General features: G+C 42.9%; 1 protein-coding gene across 4 annotated transcripts in view; it reads left to right on the top strand.

Moving 5' to 3' along the window:
* The first annotated feature begins 16,531 nt into the window (after positions 1–16,531).
* The window catches only part of LOC110336446 (zinc finger protein 14-like), a 14,544-nt gene continuing 11,858 nt past the window's right edge, over positions 16,532–19,217 (top strand). Inside the window, exon 1 of one of the 4 annotated variants that reach the window (XM_021219009.1) lies at positions 16,532–16,671. The gene's annotated coding sequence lies outside the window, so the exon portion shown is untranslated. Of the gene's footprint in view, positions 17,160–19,217 lie in introns of all 4 variants that reach the window. The other 3 variants (XM_021219010.2, XM_029532018.1, XM_029532017.1) reach the window with 3 other exon arrangements.

The following is a 19,217-nucleotide window of genomic DNA, read 5'->3' as shown; positions in this document are numbered from 1 at the left end:
AGAGAGAGAGAGAGAGAGAGAGAGAGAGAGGAGGGAGAGAGAGAGAGAGAAGAGAGAGAGAGATTTACTTAGTTTTGCTAATTGCTGGTCTCTGAGCCTCCAGAAGCAGTTGGGGAGGTCTTCCAAACACAATCTCATAGGAGGGTAAATCTCTCCCTATATGGAGTGTGGCAGGCTGAAGCAAAGGAAGGAGGCCTATCTATTCTTTGGTAGACTTGTATGAGAGTTTTGTTAAAGTGTCTTTTAATGTCTTGTTTATTCTTTTTATCTGTCCAGAACTCTGAGATATATATGCACAATGATGCTTCAATCTATTTCGAAAGTTTTAGCTGTTAATTGAGAGATTTTTGTCTATAAAAGCTAGGTTATTGCTAGACCCCATTGCAAGGAGGCAATCAAATCAGGGGATCAATTCCTGAAGGAGCTTTTTAGCCAATATTTGAGCAGTTTCAGCCTGGGTGGGGAATATTTCTACCCAACCCGAAAAGATATCTGTAAAAAGGAGCAAAGATTTATATTCTCTCCCAGCAGAACAGATATTGGTGAAGTCAGTTTGTCCGGAGTTTGTCTGGGTGCTGTTCTTTCATTTGGACCCGTCCTGGGTAAGTGCTCTCTGTCATCCGGCTGAGTCATCCCGCACCAAGATGTCCTGTCTAGGTATCTTGATCTGGGCAGCTCAGAACGTTTTGTGGATCCCAGCTGAGTAGCCTGGTGAAGGTTAGTTACAGAGTCCTGCCAGTTGTTTCTGAGAGAATAGTCTTTGCCTCTAGTGTCCTCCACCACCTGTGGGTTTGAGCTGTCCATTTCTTTACTATGAAATCTCAGGAAGCGCAGGGTCATGGTACATCATCAGAATGTCATTAGGCCCCTCTGGTTTTAGAACCTTTGTTGGACGGTCAGCAGCCTGGTAGTGGAGATTAGCAATTTGTAGGAGAAGCCAAATAGCCTCTAGAAGGGCCAAGATTTTTTTTAATGTCCCCCTTTTCCCAGCAGCAAGAAGCCCTCTTTCTCTGTAGAATATATCATGGACATGACTGGGAGTGAAACATACCAACTGATGAACCATGTATATGGCGGTGGGCTTTCCTCTTCCCCATCTGAAAGTCTGGGTCAGATCAAGCAATTCTGCTGTCTGGGCTGAGGTATCTGTCTCCGCGTAAATTGTTTCAGCTAAATTAAGCAGTCAGCTCCCATGTGTCTGGTATCATCTTCCATCCTGTTATAGTCACCCAAGTCATCAGGCAAGAGGACTGACGGCAGCTGGTTTCTCAACAGCTGTTGAGGGTGGGCCAGAAGTAAGGCTTTATACTGTGTCTGTCACACAGTCATTAGATAGCCAGCGTTTGGGTGCTCCTCAGAGGAGAACCTCAACTGTGTTGTAGGGTGCTGTGAGTATAAGATCTTGATGCAGAGTTAATTTGTTTGCTTTTTTTTTTTTTAAAAAAAATTAGCAGTAGCTACCACAGTTCTTAGACAAGTAGACATCCTGTGACTCCAGGGTCCACTCATCACAGGGGGTTCCATGGCCCCAAGGTTTGAGTTAAAATTCCTTTTGCTTGGAAGTTCTAAGGCTGGAACAGGAGTCAGAACTGTTTCTTTTCTTTTTTCCCTTCCTTCCTTCCTTCCTTCCTTCCTTCCTTCCCCCCTCCCTCTCTCCCTTCCCTCCCTCTCTCCCTTCCTTCCTTCCTCCTTCCCTTCCTTTCATATATATATATATATATATATATATATATATATATATATATATATATATATACTGTTGCTTTCCTCAGACACACCAGAAGAGGGCATTGGATCCCATTATGGATAGTTGTGAGCCACCATGTCATTGCTGCAACTTGAATTCAGGACCTCTGGAGGAGCTCTCACCCACTGAGCCATCTCTCTAGCCCCAGAGCTGTTTCCTCAAATGCTTTTGTTTAGTTTTAGTTCAGATTGGGGCTCAGTGCCTTGTTACAGAATATTTGATCACACTGTGAACCCCAGACTTGGGTTGTTTACTGAAAAAAGCTTTTTCTAGTTTTGATGTGGCTCAGCCACACCTTTAATCCCTCTGGCTGCAGTATAGACATGCCCTTGGTACACACTTTAAATCTGATCCAATGAATATAACATTAGCTTGTAGAAGGAAGCACCCATGTTTGAAAGTGATGTCTAACTGAGTGACAAAGTGCTGAATCAGAGAAAGGTTGGACAGAATCGGATATGCCCAGTTTTCATGAGAGCAGAGAGAGAAGAGCAACTACTTATGAGAGAACAGCACAGAGAGAAAGGAAGAATGACACAGGACAATTGTACAGGGACAGGGTGCAGAGAGAGAACAAGGTAGATACGGTGAAAACCAAAAAAGCTGGAGAATGAAAAGGAGCTAGAAGATTAGAACATATTGCCAAAGTTAGTATGAGGCCAAGCAGAGCAATCCAGGAGAAGCCAAGAGAAGCCAGATGGAATCAGTCAGCGTGGAGAGGAGTTTAAGGCAGAAGAGAATGAATGAGCCAGCAGGGATCAGAAAGAACAGGAAAGGGTAAGCTTATTGAGAAGTGTCAGACGCTGAAAACATTCTAGGCCTAGGTTAGATTGTATGGAGGAGGCAAGAAGCTCCCAGAACTAGGTCGAGGTTAGCGGACTGAGGCAGTAAGCCTCGAAGACAATAACTGCAGCAGGCAAATAAAAGTTTCTTTTACAGTTCCCCTTTTGTGTTGGTGTATAGGAACTTTGCTATTTTCATAAACCCTGGAATCCAGAGTCGGGAGTATGGACATTGGCTGTACCTAGGGAGTCTTGAACCTTGGCTTATCCTTTGGAGTTGGAATCTGAAGGACAGCGGCAATTCTACTCTGAGACAGGCTCCTCTGCCTCCACTCAGCTGTAGCCAAGATAGGTAGTCTTCTGTGGAGGTTTAGATTCTTCAAAACCTACTTTAATAAGGGTTCTTAAATAATTTATCCTCCCTTCTAGCCCACCAGAGGTAGTGGGAATGGAAGGTTGGGCAAAGATGTGGATCTGTTTAGAAATAATTCTTTTGGGCAATCCCAGTCTTGGCTGTCAGGATATCAGCAGTTCAGTTCGCATGAACCAGCAGTGGTAGCTCCTTGTATCCACTTGTGAACATTGTTAATGAATCAGCACTGGCAGTTCAGTCTAGAAGAAACTGGCCCATTGGCCCAAGCTGGAATATCATGAGAAGTTCTTTGGTTTATTTCTCTCAAAAAGTCAGGACAATGATAACCGATGAAGAAGGCAAGGCCAACCAATACCACAGTGTTGATGGTGAAGACCAGTGTCATCAAAGCCCAACGAAGACCAGCAAAGAGTGGCAAGACAAACCAATGCCACACAGCGTGGTCCACTGTCTGTTGGGTTATGCTTATATCCATTCCAAACACCATGTGTCCTCTCAAACGTCCACTCCAGCAAAACAGCACAGGTCTGTTCTCAGGAAAACATCCTCCCATGTCTCTGCGCCAGCAAAGCATCTTTCACACGGCAGTCTCCAGAAAAACATTGCATGAGACAATTGAGTCTCCAAAGAAACCAGGAATTTCCACTTCATATCCTCCTTTCTGTTTAAAAAAGTTGTCTTTTTCTCTAACATTAACAATCTACACACAATAGAAACAATGATAAGAACCACAAAAGTAGAACATTAAATCACACCTTAAATGAACAGCTTATGTACAAGAGAGTCAAACAACAGTCTAACAAACAACCTTACATTTCTATCAATATATAATGCTTCAAACAAAACAACTTTACATTTTATCAGTATACAATAATTAAACAAAGCAACTTTAAATTTCTATAAATATACAATAATTAAGCAAAGCAACATTAAGTTTCTATCAAGAAACCATCACTAAACAAAACAACCCTAGATTTCTATTAATATACCATCATTAAACAAAACATTAAATTTCTATCAATATATAATACTTACACAAAACAACCTACCACCCTAAATAATAACAACCATAACACATCAAAGGATCAAAAACACCCATCCCAACTTAGGGGAGAAGAATGACGGTCACCTTATAATTGCTTCCTGCTGAATTGGGGTGAGGAAATCCTATTTGGGACCCAAGGGGAAAAACGGTTAATATGAAAAGAGCTAGGTGTAGCATTGGTTTTCTAGTCTTTGTGTTTATCCAGTCCGTGTTGTCTGTCTAGTCCAGTCTTTGTGTGATCAATCATTTGAAGTTGATTTTCATGCCTACTTTGGAGAGACCAGTAACTGAGACAGCCTGTGAATCGCTTGGGCTATCTGCTGTGTGAAGACATCCGTGTTCCAGCTGGTAAGAGGTCTTCTGGTCAGATCTAATCTTTGTAAGTTTTATTGGTAGCCATATTTTTTCATTCCCTGTAGACACATAAGCATAACTGCTTCCCTATCTTAAAACTGCTGCAGGTTTCCATTCTGATGTCAACACATCCTTATAGTACGTTGGTCGGCTGAGTTCTTCAGGGTTTTTTTTTTTTTTTTTTTTTTTTTGATAACCCAGTGTCTCTCAGCTGCTGTTTTTCCTTTTTTACCATCATCAAGAAAATTTAGAGTTAATGAAGCATTATTTAGTCTGTCCCTAAATAATGAACATTATTTAGTCTGTTAATGAGCATTATTTACTCTCCATTTTTGTTTAGTAAGCATCTATTTTAAGGTATGATTGGCTCTTTTTATAACTGCTTGTTCTGTGGGATTATATGGTATACCAGTAACATGCTTTATATTATAATATGCAAAGAATTGTTTCATCTTATTGGATACATGTGTGGGATCATTGTCAGTTTTTTTTTTTTTTTTTTTTTTGAGACAGGGTTTCTCTGTGTAGCCCCGGCTGTCCTGGAACTCACTTTGTAGACCTGGCTGGCCTCGAACTCAGAAATCCGCCTGCCTCTGCCTCTCAAGTGCTTGGATTAAAGGTGTGAGCCACCATGCCTGGCTTCATTGTCAGTTTTAATTTGTGCAAGTATCCATATAGTTGTCATTATTTCCAATAATTACACAACCAGCCTTTTCAGAACTTAAAGCAGTAGCCCATTGAGACCCTGAGTACATGTCAATGGTATGGTGTTTATACCTTTGTTTTCCAAATTCTGCAAAGTGGAGCACATCCATCTACCAGACGGATATTTTTGGTACCCTAGGGTTACTACTAGTAGGTAACAGAGTTTGGCTGTACAGAGAACACACTGGAGATTTTTTAATTATTTCTTTGGCTTGTCACCAAGTGATGGAAAAAAATTTAAACCTTTCCCGTTAACATGGTGCTTCTCATGAAATTCTGAGGCTTTGAACACATTTCCTATTAGTAATTGGTCAATTTCCTCATTTCCTTGAGCTGATGGATCAGGCCAACCTGTGTAGATTGAATATGAGTAATACATAATGGATGATGCCTACTTCTGATGGCCTGTTGCCATGGCAATCATATAACAGTTCATTCTGAGTTATCAGGCACAAATTCAGCAGCCTCTATGTGCAAAACAACTCTTCCTGCATATAAAGAACCAGTGATTATGTTAAGAGATTCAGGATAATTTAATCCATAGTATTGCATACAATTCTGATTTTTGAACTGATGTATATGGACTTTTGGTCACCTTGCTTATTTTATCTGACTTGTAACCTGCCATCTCATCTTGTTTGCATCAGTATAAAATGTTGGTGCCTCTGGAATTGGTGTTCTTTTTACTGTACATGGAAGAATACAATTAGATCTTTTTATAAACTCTATGTGTTTGCTTTTTGGATATTTGTTGTTAATTTCACCCAAGTAGTTACTACAAGCTCTTTGTCAATCTTCATTGATCACTCATTATCACATAATCTCAGCATTTGTAAGAGGTACTACAATTTTGGCCAGATTTGTTCCTGAAAATTGACAATCTTATTCTACCTTTTATACTTAATTCAGAAATCTTTTCTATATGTCTTCAATTTTTTACTTTGTTTATGAGCTAAGAGAATCTATTTCATAATATTATCTTCTCTTTGCATAATGAGCCCAGTAGGAGAATGAGTTGAAGGCAAAATGACTAAAATACAATCAAGTTTAGGACCAATTTTATCCACATGTACATTTTGCAGTCTTTATTCTACAAAAATTAACTCTTTTTCTTTGCTTCAGTTGCTAGACATCTTGGACTGTTTAAATTTGAATCTCCTTGTAATGTTTGAAACAAATTTCTTAACTCATACTACAACTTAATCCAGTTGTAGACCTTAGTCAGTTAATAACTCCCATATTAATTTTTAAAAATCACTACAAGTTTGCAATTGGTCCCTATGCATCTGTACTTTTTGCGGTTGAATTTTTTTTTTTCGAGGCAGGGTTTCTTCTCTGTGCAGCCCTGGCTGTCCTGGAATGTCCCGTGCTACCTTCTCGCCAGCAAGAAACGACGCGGCACACAAACAGGATCCTTCTGCAGCAAAGCTTTAATGCTCTTGAGAGGGAGAGCATAAGCTTCCAACAGGCAAAGGGCGAAGAGAAGAGAAGAGAGCGAAGAACCAAATCCCTCAGCTTATATAGAGCAAGATCGCCGCCTAGGACGTGTAACCCTCTGGTTGGCGGCCTGCTGTCACCCCAGATGACGCCACGGGAAAGGCAGGGCACAAGGGAATGGAAATCTACCCAGCACATGCGTAGCTGCCTTGTTTGTTTGTTAGAGCACAGGACATCAGCGCCATCTTGTAATGGCGAATGTGAGGGCGGCTCCCCACACTGGAACTCACTCTGTAGACCAGGCTGGCCTCGAACTCAGAGATTCGCCTTCCTCTGCCTCCCGAGTGCTGGGATTAAAGGCGTGCGCCACCACGCCTGGCTGCTGTTGAATTTTTGTTGACAGATTTATAACCCAAATTCACGAAGTGACTCTCCTCTTTGTATTTTTTTGGAATAGTCTATTATCCCTAGCATTGCAGAATTCTCTGTGTTACTTTAAACATATTCTCAAAAAATCTTTGTTAGAATCAGCCAACAAAATGTCATTCATATAATGATAAATGATAGATCAAGGAATTGCTTACAAATTATTTCTAATGGTTGTTTCACAAAATACTGACATAAAGTTGGACTATTTAACATTCCTTGTGGAAGTACCTTCCAGTGGTATCTCTATAGTGGATGACTGTGGTTCAGATTAGGTACTGAGAAAGCAAACCTTTCCCTACCTTTCTCATGCAAGAGAACTGAGAAAAAAAATCTTTCAAATTTATTATTATTATTATAGGCCATGATTTTGGTAACAAAGAAGATAAAGGAAGTCCAGTCTGTAAAGGACCCATTGGTTGAATTCCCTTATTAATTGCTCTTAAATTCATTATCATCTTCCATTTTCCTGATTTCATTTTTACCACAAACATGGAGGAATTCCATGGGCCGGTAGACTTTTCTATATGTTGAACCTCCATCTGCTTTTGTACCAGTTGTCCAAGTACCTGCAATTTTTCTTTTGTTCTGGATCACTGCTCTTGCCAGACAGGTCAGATTAATAGCCGTTTTAGGGGCAAGGCTGTTGGTATGTCAACAGTGGCTTCTTTTATAAATTTGTAAACTCCGTCTCTGCTGCGATGTCCTACATGTGGATAATGGGCACTGCTTGTGGTAGTTCTTGATCACTTGTATCAATATCTTCTCCAGGTGTATCTACCATATCACCCCTAATTTCCTCATTTGCTGTCCCTGGAATTGTAGGAATATTAATTTGATTACCCCACTTCTGTGAAAGATCCTTCCTCATAAATTTATGGGTATACCAGCCACATAAGGTCTCAACTTCCCTGTTTGCCTTTTTGGTCCCGCACAGGTAATCCATTGGACACTTTGTCTTATACATGATAATTTACCAATTTCTATAAATTGTGTGTAAACCTTCTGAAGTGGCCAATCCGAATTCCAAGAGTTTTGGGAAAGTATACTAAGATCAGCTCCTGCATCCACCAAAACTTCTATGTCAACACCACTCATTTGTACCATTAATTTGGTTCTCTGATCATTTAACCACTGTTTGCCAGAACACACATTTTCCAGTACTCCCAAATGCCCCTTTCTACTGGAATGGTTTTGCCCTTGATGTAAAGAAACAACAGCAGTTGAACAATTCTGTCCCCTGCATCAATCTGCATCACTTTTTTCATGTTTGCCATGATTTTTATTTCTTCCTTGCTATCCCCATCTACTATATCTGGATACACGATAAATCCTTGGGAAGTTAATCTATTTCTTCCCAAGAATATTCCCACTGTCCCTGAGGGTAAACCAGTGGTAAACCATAAATACCAGTGGTTAACTTGTGACATTCAGTGTTTGGGGATAATGTTGGAGGGTTGTCTATGGCCAGCTCCAAAGCTGCACTTCCTTCCGTAGCATGTGTAATATCAGAAATACTCTATTTTGATTTTATTGACTACTTGGTACTACCTGACTGACCGAAGGAAAATGGCTCTTATTGTTTGCTGCAGGACCGTGAGCTGACAGGCCCCTTGGTTTGTTTCCAGGTGGCAAGAGATTACTTCTTATGTCTCTCTTGGACTGACAATCTTTAGACAAATATTTGCTTTTTCCACAGTGGCTGCAATACACTAGAAGCCTTTATGACTCAAAACAACCAGAACCTGCTTGTTCTCTTTATCAAGTATCATATCCTCTAGAGTCAATGTTCCTGCTATTTTTGAGCTCTGAATCTTCTAGCCTTAAAATTTCTTTGGAAATGACCAAACTCACTACAATTAAAGCATTGAGCATTTTGATCCCTGAAATTGCTAGCTATGATTTGGCCTATGATATTGCTTCTGAGAACCAATACCAGTGTCTCCTTTATCCATTTGTCTATCAGGGCTTCTCCTGCTTTCAATGGCCTAATTGCTCTCTTAAATTCAGTATTTGCATTTTGAAATACCAATATTTCTATCAATGACTGTCTAGTTTCAGTATATGATATGGCTCTACTTACACCTAAGCCTAACTTCTGTAAGAAGTCAGTAAAGGCTTCTGCAGGGCCCTGTATTACCTTAGTAAATGAGGTGGTTCCCCCTGCCCCCAGGCTCCTCAATCATATCCCCAGCTCTTAAAGCTGTAACACAACATTGTTAAATAACAATCATAATTTGTTCTTGTAAGCCAGCATAATGTCTTTCACCAAGCAGCTGGTCTTTAGTAACATTTATCCCCCAAATTACATTGTTCTATTTTTGTGGCTTTGTGCATCCACTAGGACAGCCATTGTAATTGTTGTCCAGCTTCTAGTATAGCTGACACCAATCCCTTCCAATCTTTCGGGGTTAATCCTGTGTTGTTTAGCCTAGTTATTTAGCATTTCTTTAAGAAACGGAGAATGCAAGCCATACATTACAATAGCCTCTTCAACATGCTTTAGATCTAGCATTTCTATCTGATACCAGGCCAACTCATTATAAGCATGGCTACCATTGTTAGCAGGCATATGCTGAACTAAGACTGAGGACGGTGAAGATGCCGGTGTAACCCCAAGCACTGTTGGCTCTGCACTGCATTCCTGCTCTTCCTCACCCTGTCTCCCTGAGGTGCCCTGGGCTCAGCAGTGAAAGTGTATGGAGCATGGTGGGGTGGAAGTTTACCTTCCACCATAGTTTGCTTTCCCACTTCATTGTGTGGTAAATTCCCAGTCTCAGACATCAGGCCTGAACCCTGCTGTTCTCCTCTGGCTCCTTTGTTTCCCAAGCACTTCTACCTCTGTTTGCAAACTCTCTAATAGAAGAGGGTTGTCAGCTTTCCCATACACCTTTTCAAAATAGAATACACGAAAACTAGGAAGCAAAACCAAAAAGCTTCCCCTGGGAGCAAGGCAAGAAACCTGCCCAGCAGCAGCTGCTGCTATCTTGGCCACCTCCTTAAATAACATTGCTAACCCATGAAAACCTGCCTTTTCCTCTAGTACATTAGAAGCAGAGTTACCTATAATGCCTGCGCCATGCACTGGGAGCCACCTGTAGGCTTAGAGTTTTCTTTCTTTTTCTTTTTCTTTTTTTTTCCTGATTTTTTTATTACATTTTTTTTTTTTTTGTCATAGAAATTGCTCTGTCTTTACATTTGAAAACAGTGCAGGGACTCTGCATATTTATTAAGTACAATCTCAAAACACACCACCAGTTCTAGGCAGTGTTGCAAGCAAACCACTGCTGACGTGTCCTGAGGTTTGTAGTTTGTGAGAAGGTTGGATCCAGCATGGGAGGGAGAATGTGCGTTCCAAGGCTTCCGTGTTACCTTCATGGGAAGGGACTGCGTGCTGCTTGCTGTGGGTCTTTAGACGCCTCATCTCCAAGCCAAAAAAAAAAAAAAACAAAAAACAAAACACCTGTAATTGGCCTACACAGCCTGTGGGCCTCATCTGGAACGGGGCTTGCAGACTCTTCTTCGTTGGAATTCAGTGGCCACCTTGGTCTTCAGGAAGAGCTACTTTGTGTTTTCTGAGGAACCATCAGATTGTTTTCCAGAGTGGTTGTACCAGCTTGCAATTCCATCCGCAATGGAGGAGTTGTTCCTGTTTTTCCACATCCTAACCAGCATCTGATTTCCCATGAATCTTTGATCTTAGCCATCCTGTTTCTTGTGAGCAGGAATCTCAGGGTCCTTTTGATTTACATGTTCCTGATGACAAAGGGTGTGGAACATTTTTTTTATTAGAGTTTTTAAAAATTTACATTTCAAATGTTATCTTCTTTCCTAGTTTCCTCTCCTTATCACCATCCCCTCCCCCTGCTCCCCAACCTACACACTCCTGCTTCCTGGCCCTGGCATTCCCCTATACTGGGGCATAGAACCTTCACAAGACCAAGGGCCTCTCCTCCCATTGATGACCAAATAGGCCATCCTGTGCTACATATGAAGCTAGAGACACGAGTCCCACCATGTGTTTTCTTTGATTGGTGGTTTAGTCCCAGGGAGCTCTGGAGGTACTGGTTGGTTCATGTTGTTGTTCCTCCTATGGGGCTATAAACCCCTTCAGCTCCTTGGGTCCTTTCTCTAGCTCCTCCATTGGAGACCCTGTGCTCAGTCCAATGGATACCTGTGAGCATCCACTTCTGTATTTGCCAGGAGCTGGCAGAGCCTCTCAGGAGACAGCTTTTCTTTCTTTCTTCCTTTCTTTTTTCTTTTCTTTTCTTTTCTTTTTCTTTTCTTTTCTTTCTTTCTTTCTTCCTTCCTTCCTTTCTCTTTCTTTCTTTCTTTCTTTCTTTCTTTCTTTCTTTCTTTCTTTCTTTCTTTCTTTCCTTCCTTCTTCTCTTTCTTCCATTTTTAAAAAAGATTTATTGTTTTTGTGATTATTCTTTTTTATTAGATATTTTCTTCATTTACTTTTCAAATGCTATCCCCAAAGCCCCCTATACCCTCCCCCTGCTGTTTTCAGACACACCAGAAGAGGGCGTCAGGTCTCATTACGGGTGGTTGTGAGCCACCATGTGGTTGCTGGGATTTGAATTCAGAACCTTCAGAAGAACAGTCAGTGTTTTTACCCTCTGAGCCATCTTGCCAGTCCAGGAGACAGCTTTATCAGGCTCCTGCCAGCAAAATCTTGTTGGCATCTGCAATTCTGTCTGGGTTTGGTGGTTGTTTATGGGATGGATCCCTAAGGGCAGTCTCTGAATGGTCATTTCTTCAGTCTCTGCTCTGAACTTTGTCTCTGTAACTCCTTCCATGGGTATTTTGTTCCCTCTTCTAATAAGGATGGAAGTATCCACACTTTGGTCTTCCTTCTTCTTGAGTTTCATGTGTTTTGCAAATTGTATCTTGCGTATTCTGAGCTTCTGGCTTAGATTTTTCAAAACCTACTTTAATAAGGGTTCTTCAGTGCTTTAAGCTTCCTTCTAGCCTCCACCTACCAGAGGTAGTGGAAAGGAAAGATTAATAGGGCAAAGGGGGATGCCAACCTGTTTAGAAATAGTTCTTTGGGGCAATTCCAATCTTATACAAAGTTGGGTTTCCTTAGCCAACATTTTGTAGCCTAGGGTGTAACTCTTACAACAGTCACTCAGTGGCCCTTTTAGGATTTATTTTCTCAGGAAACCTCTAATGGAAGGACTGGAAGTCTGCATTTAGTGTCTTTAAATCCTGGGACAATCTGTTCCAGGTATGTTGCCTGCTGAAGCCTACCACTGGGTCTGTCCATTTAAGAGTAAAGATGGGTTGGCTCGCCTCTGCCAAGTGGAGGCTGAAGAAAGCATCATTCAGGTCCAAGACAGTGTTCATGTTTTCTGGAAGAATCAGACTCATGAGGATCTGAGGTCTCGAGTTTCTTTGCAGGCAAGAGAGGTAGATTCCAGGATGACTTGCAGGGCACCAGGATGCCTGTCTCTTCAAGCCAGGCAATATAGACTGCAAGTTCCCATTTGTTCCCAGGGTCATTGCGTATTGTTTAATCTGTGGAGGTAGCTGAACTGCTTAGTTGAACAATTATAGGTGCTTGGTGTTGATCCAGCCCTGGGGCATCTATCTCTGATGAAGGGTAAGAAATTTTGATGGATATCTGTAAGTCTGTGTCTCATCATCAGAGAAGGTAATGGTGGATTTCAGTTTATGCAAAAGTTCTTGTCCCAACCAATCTTCTGTTATTAAATACCCTTTAAGCTGCTTCCATCAACTGGGACCTACTCATACCTTCAAACATTTCCAAATTTTATAACTTTTTCTAATAACTGGGACTGACTGGGTGACAAAGAAAGTCTTTCTTTTAGTTTTGTTTATGTTTTTTCTTCAAGCCAGGGTTTTTTTCTGTGTAGCCCTGGCTGTCATGGAACTTGCTCTGTAGAACAGGCTGGCCTCGAACTCACAGAAATCTATCTGCCTGCCTGTGCCTCTTGAGTGATGGGATTAAAGGCGTGCGCCACCACCACCTGGCAAAAGGAAATCTTTTTAGAAGCTATCTTTAATCCTTTAAAAAGAAGCTATTGAAAGTTTTTTCTTTTCTTTTCTTTTTGGTTTTTCGAGACAGGGTTTCTCTGTATAGCCCTGGCTGTCCTGGAACTCACTCTGTAGACCAGTCTGGCCTCGAACTCAGAAATTTGCCTGCCTCTACCTCCCGAGTGCTGGGATTAAAGGCGTGCGCCACCATGCCCGGCAGCTATTGAAAGTTTTCTAATGTTTCCTTGGTCAGTGTTGGACAGAAGGGAAAGTCCCATCCTGTCTAGGTTTGTTGTCTGGCAGTGTCCCTCTTTTCCAGGCCAGGAGCACATTAAAAAGAAAACTCTTCTAAGAGAATGGTGGTTTTTATGGATCATTGGTTAAAAAGGAGGCTTACATCATAAAAGAGAAAGGAGTGGAACATTTTCTTTTCCTGTTTTGCATGGAACCGAGCAGAGGGAATGTTTCCCTGAGGGAAGTATATATAATTCACACACATATATGAATTCATACTCTGTGTATGAATGCATTGTCTGCATATATGTATGTGCACCATGTTTGTGTCCAGTGCCTCTGGAGGTCAGAAGAGGGAGTAACATCCCTTGGAACTGAGTTCTATGGTCTACATAGCAATTTCCAGACAGTCAGGGTTACATGGTGAGACTCTGTCTCAAAAACAAACAAACAAACAAACAAAACCACACCTCTGAAACCACTTGCATAACTGATACAATCATCAGCATACAGAGGAAGGGCTTAAAGAACGCTGGAGACACTGGAGAAAGCAGACACTGTCTGATGAAAGACTTCTAAGGAGAATTCATTAGAAGAGACAAACACAGTCATATTGTGGTGATTTATAAAGAAAACAATCTCTCACGAGAAACCTGGGATTCTGCACGTGTACGCCAAACACCAGCACTGTTAATTTAATAAAAGAAATGTTCTGCCTTTAATCCCAGTACTTGGGAGGCAGAGGCAGGCGGATTTCTGAGTTCAAGGCCAGCCTGATCTACAAAGTGAGTTCCAGGACAGCCAGGGCTACACAGAGAAACCCTGTCTAGAAAAACCAAAAACCAAACCAAAACAAAAAAACAAAAAAATCCTAAAAACCAAAAACCAACCAACCAAACAAAAAAAACCCACAGAAACATTTTAAGAATGTGTTTTCATTTTAAACCCAGGAGTGGAGTTATGGGACACTTCAGACTGTCTGTCCACAGCTGACTATGATTAGTGTCACGCTCTAGCAGAGGTACGGTATTGCCAGCTGCAGATCGTTGGTGTGATGCTGTGATGTCTGTGTGACATTTGAAATGCTGAGAACTTTTCAGAGGGTATATAAATGCTAGCTCCCCAGGGGTGGAGCAGGTGGGTGTTGGTCATTTAGGGAGGTTTTGTAATAGCTGTGTGTCAAAGAAGAAACGAAAGGGAAGACATTTGATTTAGGGATTCTCTCTCTCTCTCTCTCTCTCTCTCTCTCTCTCTCTCTNTCTTCTTCTTCTTCTTCTTCTTCTTCTTCTTCTTCTTCTTCTTCTTCTTCTTCTTCTTCTTCTTCTTCTTCTTCTTCTTCTTCTTCTTCCTCTTCTATTTAGTGATGGGGTGGAATGGGAGGGGCACGGGGTAAAGGGTGGGAAAAGAATCCACAAAGTAGCAAAGACCAGCTACAGATTACAGAATGAAAAGTTTGCAGTCTACATGCAGAAGATCTCTCTCTCTCTCTCTCTCTCTCTCTCTCTCTCTCTCTCTCTCTCTCTCGTTTTTGTTTTTTTCGAGACAGGGTTTCTCTATGTAGCCCTGGTTGTCCTGGAACTCACTCTGTAGATCAGGCTGGCTTCAAACTCAGAAATCTGCCTGCCTCTGCCTCCCAAGTGCTGGGATCAAAGTCGTGCGCCACCACACCTGGCTGAGGCCCTGTCTCAAAAACCAAACCAAACCAAACCAAACCAAACCAAACCAAACCAAACATCTTCCCTCAAAAAGCACACATCCACACAAAGCCACAATCTCCTGTAAAACAGGTGTGTGTGGTGTTCAGAGAGGGAGCACTGTGTCCCTTCATGAATCACTGTATTTCACGTGGTTGGTTTGTCTGCATGTATGTGTGTGGATCATGTGCATGCCTGGTTTCCGGGGAGGTCAGAAGAGGGTGTTGGATCCCGTAGGGCTAGAGTTGCTGTGAGCCATTATGTGGGTGCTGGGAATTGAACCCAGATGCTATGAAGAGCAGTCAGTGCTCTTAACCTTGGAACTATCTTTCCAGCCACCTCCCCCAAGTACACTTTATTCATACACACAGATTGTGGAGCAAAACTGCACAACTGCAAGACTGCATTTCTCCTTCTAGAATGGACCAGCCAGCATACATTGGTTCATATTAAATGATATTAAAGACATGACTGAATGAGACATGAATAATACTTTTGAAGTTTCTATGAAGAAACTTCAGATCCTACCTGGCCTTGTTAGTAGTGGCCTACAGCACAGAGGGCGGGAGGGAGGTAGCTCAGTCAAGCCTACCAGGTGGGTTATGAGTGACCCTCAGTGGGATGGGACTGGTGAGCGTGCATGCGTGGCATGTGTGAAGTCTGCCCTGTGGGTGCTTGAGATGAGAAGTCTTCAGCCATGGCAAGGGTCTGCAGTAAACCCTTGCATCCAAAGTGGATGAGGTCCTCATCAGTTTGATCTGACCCAGGGCCACTCTCCTTAGCTATCTACTTATTTCAAAATTAGCTATCTCCGGTCTTCCCTCACTATTCTAATGTGGTTTAGTCATTTCTGTGGCCAAGTGGATGTAGGCATCTTCAATGTGTAAGGCTCCCTCAAATACCTTCTGTTGACCTGGAATAGTCTGTGATTGATACTGGAAGTTTTTCGGGAAGTATATCCCGAATTCTTGGTTCTTTTGGTTCCACCTCCTTTGCTGGGATTGCAGGAAAAGCAACGCCACATTGGTTTTGGAATGGGTTCGCTTCTCTGCTTAAAAAGAAAATGTGCAACTTGTTACAATTTGAGCAATCTTTGGGGTGACTTGCTGAAATTCCTGAAACCCGGAGGACATCAAGTCTTGTTTCGGTTTGGCTGGGCCTTGGTCTAGTTGTGATCACTGCCTTGGGGATTGTATGTAATAGACTGCAGAAAAACAAGGCTTCCAAGAGGAAGAACCTTAAGTACCTACTGGGTGCAAGAAGACAGCTGTGACAGTTCTGGGAGGCACAAGAGAGTCCTGCTTCAATCAGATCGTCTTGAAGCTGACTTGCATGAACTTGGGTGAAAGCCAGAGCTGGGAAGGGCTGTGTGGTCCTCATCTTTTAATTTCAGTTCATCCACTTATGGGAGCTGTCATTCAGATTTTACTAGCCAATCAGGGCCCTGGGGGCAGGCCATTCATTCACAAGGACCAAGGGAAGCTGTTCCTGTCACTCAGGCCCTCGTGGGCCAGTGCTAGCCAATCAGAACCTTCAGACCAGGCCACTCACTCACGAGCGATTAAAGGAACTGCTTCATCATTCAGGGCATGCTAGCCAATTAGAGCAATGGAGTCCGGTCATCCACGCAGCAGCACCTAGGGAACTCCTGTCAATCAGACTTATGGTGCAGCTCTAGCCAATCAGAGCTTCGGAGCAAGATGTCCAATCAAGAGCACCAGACAGAGACGAGAGGTGGGCCCTGTCCGCCGCCATGCTGCAGATTCTGTTGCGAGTCTTAGGCAGGCATCGCGTGATCCCGGGAGCTGCGGTGTGATCGCCGCTGCCGGGAGCTGTAGGGGAGCGCGGGCGAGCTCGGCAACCGCGCCATGGTGAGCGCGGGGCCGCTGTCCCCGGACGGGGAGGAGCGGTCGGCTGAGCCGCGTGAGCCGGGGTGATAGGTCCTTCCCGGGGCCGGGGGAGCGGTGGGGCCGACCGGCCGGCCGAGCGGACACCCTGTGCGTTCCACGGGGCGACGAGGGCCCCGTCACCGGCCAGTCCTTGTCTCGGAGGACTCTAGTCACTTCCGCTTTCCCGGCCAGGTCTGCGCAGGGCGCGGGGAGCGGAAGACTCCGCCTAATGAGGGGGTAGCTTCCGGGTTGGTGACGTCACCGCCCAGTGCTGGCGCCCTGTTTGTGCTTTTGGTGTCGCACTTATGACTGCTGTGTTCTCTGCGCTGTGGTCTAGACGTTGTGGGCGTCGTAGGTCTAGCATCAAGTGTGAGTTAATTTTGTGAAATTCTCCGAGTCTTTGTCCAAGAGTTTCTTTCGGGTGGTGTTCCAGAAACAGTTCTAGAAAAGATTGTGCTACTTTATCAAAGGTCAGCTTGTCTCCTAATTTAAAAAAAATTTTTTTTTTTTTTTGTGGATCTGTTTATTCATCCTAAACAGTGTGTTGTCCTGTGTATTTGATTGGAAATGTTACGAGTGTGTTGTGGGTTCGTCTACATTGTGCTAACGGTTTTGGTTCTTTTTTTTTTTTTTTTTAAAGTATTTACATATAAAATTCAGCAATGCCTGTTATGTTCCTGATAAGAACTTTTAGCATTTTGTGGGAATTATCTTAAATCTGTAATTGAAACTGGGAACTGACATTTTTCTGATTGTGTCTTCTGGTCATGAGGATGTTGTATCAGAAACAGACACGTTTGCGTCTTTTCACAATGTCATAATTTACTGAATAGAAAGTAAAAAGGTGTCATGCCTCTGGTGGTAATCTGGCCAAGGCTATTTTTCCAAGATAGTTTATATTTCCAAGATATTCTATCCAAGGTTCAGTTTTTTCAAATTCTAATTTTTAGTATTTTTTCATATCACACAGTAAATATATAATAATATGCACATATGCTGTTTACATAACCAGCATAAGTTAAAGAGGCTGCAGCAGAGTTCAGAGGGTCCCAGAACTTGGCGAAGAGAATTGCCAGCAGTGGTTCAGTTGATGAGATAAATTAAAACACATTAGAGCCAGAGGTGGAGAGCTTTGAGTGAAGCCCGAGGATGTCAGGTTTGAAAGTGGCTGTAGTGGTCTAGCTATGATACGAAAGGCAGACTGACATGAGGTCCTGGTGGACAGACAGGGACCCAGTTGAACTGAAGCTGCCGGGACAGTCGGGCGGGCGTCCCTGACTAGATGCTTGGCTCACACAGGTATCAGATGACAGGCTGGCTTCAGGCCGTGCCATCCCTTTCTGAGGCCAGGCGAGGGAGCTGCATCCTTTCGCATCCTATGTATGGTGTTTTGCTTGCACCGCTTGTGTGCCTAGTGCCTGCAGAAGCTAGCAGAGGACATCAGATCTCCTGTAGCTGTAGTTACAGATGGCTGTAAGCTTTCATGTGTACTCTGGGAATTGGACCTCTGAAATAACATCTGTGGGTTTTTTTTTTTTTTTAATGACTTATTTTATGTATATAGTATACTGTAGTTGTTTTCAGACACACCAGAAGAGGGCATGAGATCCCATTACAGATGACTGTGAGCCACCATGTGGTTGCTGGGATTTGAACTCAGGACCTCTGGAAGAACAGTCAGTGCTCTTAACCGCTGAGCCATCTCTCCAGCCCAGCATCTGTGCTCTTAACCATTGAACCACACCTCTCTTGAGCCTGACTTTTCTTTAAATTAGCATGTGCTTTTGAGGTAGAACTTGTGTAGGCAAGAATGACCTTGAACTCCTGATTCTTTTGCCTCTATTTCTAAGTGCTGGAATTTCATAGATAATTTCATGTAAGATGCATGCTCTGTGACACCTATCTGAAGTTCTTTTTTTTCTTTAACAATTTCATACATGTATAAAGACTACTGTAATGTTCCGCCCTCTAATTTCCCTCTCATCCTCTTTGTCCTCTCCTGCTTATGGTTCCCTGTGAAATATCCATGTTTCCTGCCCCCTCCATCTCCTTTTTTGTTTTGAGAGCCAGTGTTTTCACCAGTATCATCCGTGTGACTGCAGGTCCAGCCTATCCATCTGAGCGCCTCAGTGGGTGCACAGCTGAAGACAGTGACTTTGTTTACAATCCCTCAGTATCTGAATCATGCTCGACATTGATGGGCCCAGTCCTGGGTCAGGTCCGTTACAGAAATGCATTGCTGTTGTCAAGTGAGGTCATATAGAGCATTAGCTCTGCAGTGCTGAAAAATCAGCATTCTACATCCCATCTCACTGTCTTCTGGCCCTACTGTCTGTGCCTCCTCTTTCACAGTGATCTCAGTGCCCCGCCCTGGAAGTGGTGGTCTAAATGTCCCGACTAGCTGTGCATCTCCGAGTTTCTGCGGAGGGGCGTCTCTGCCTCAGACTGGGAGGAGCCTGTGGGTAGAAGCAGTACTCAGGAGGTAACTGGGTGCCAGGACGGTTGCCTGTGGGTAGAGCAGTACTCAG

The sequence above is a fragment of the Mus pahari genome, chromosome 19 (assembly GCF_900095145.1).
Source record: "Mus pahari chromosome 19, PAHARI_EIJ_v1.1, whole genome shotgun sequence".
Taxonomy (NCBI): Eukaryota; Metazoa; Chordata; class Mammalia; order Rodentia; family Muridae; genus Mus; species Mus pahari.
Note: the sequence above shows the minus strand (reverse complement) of the source record. Positions and strands in the feature narration are given on the sequence as shown.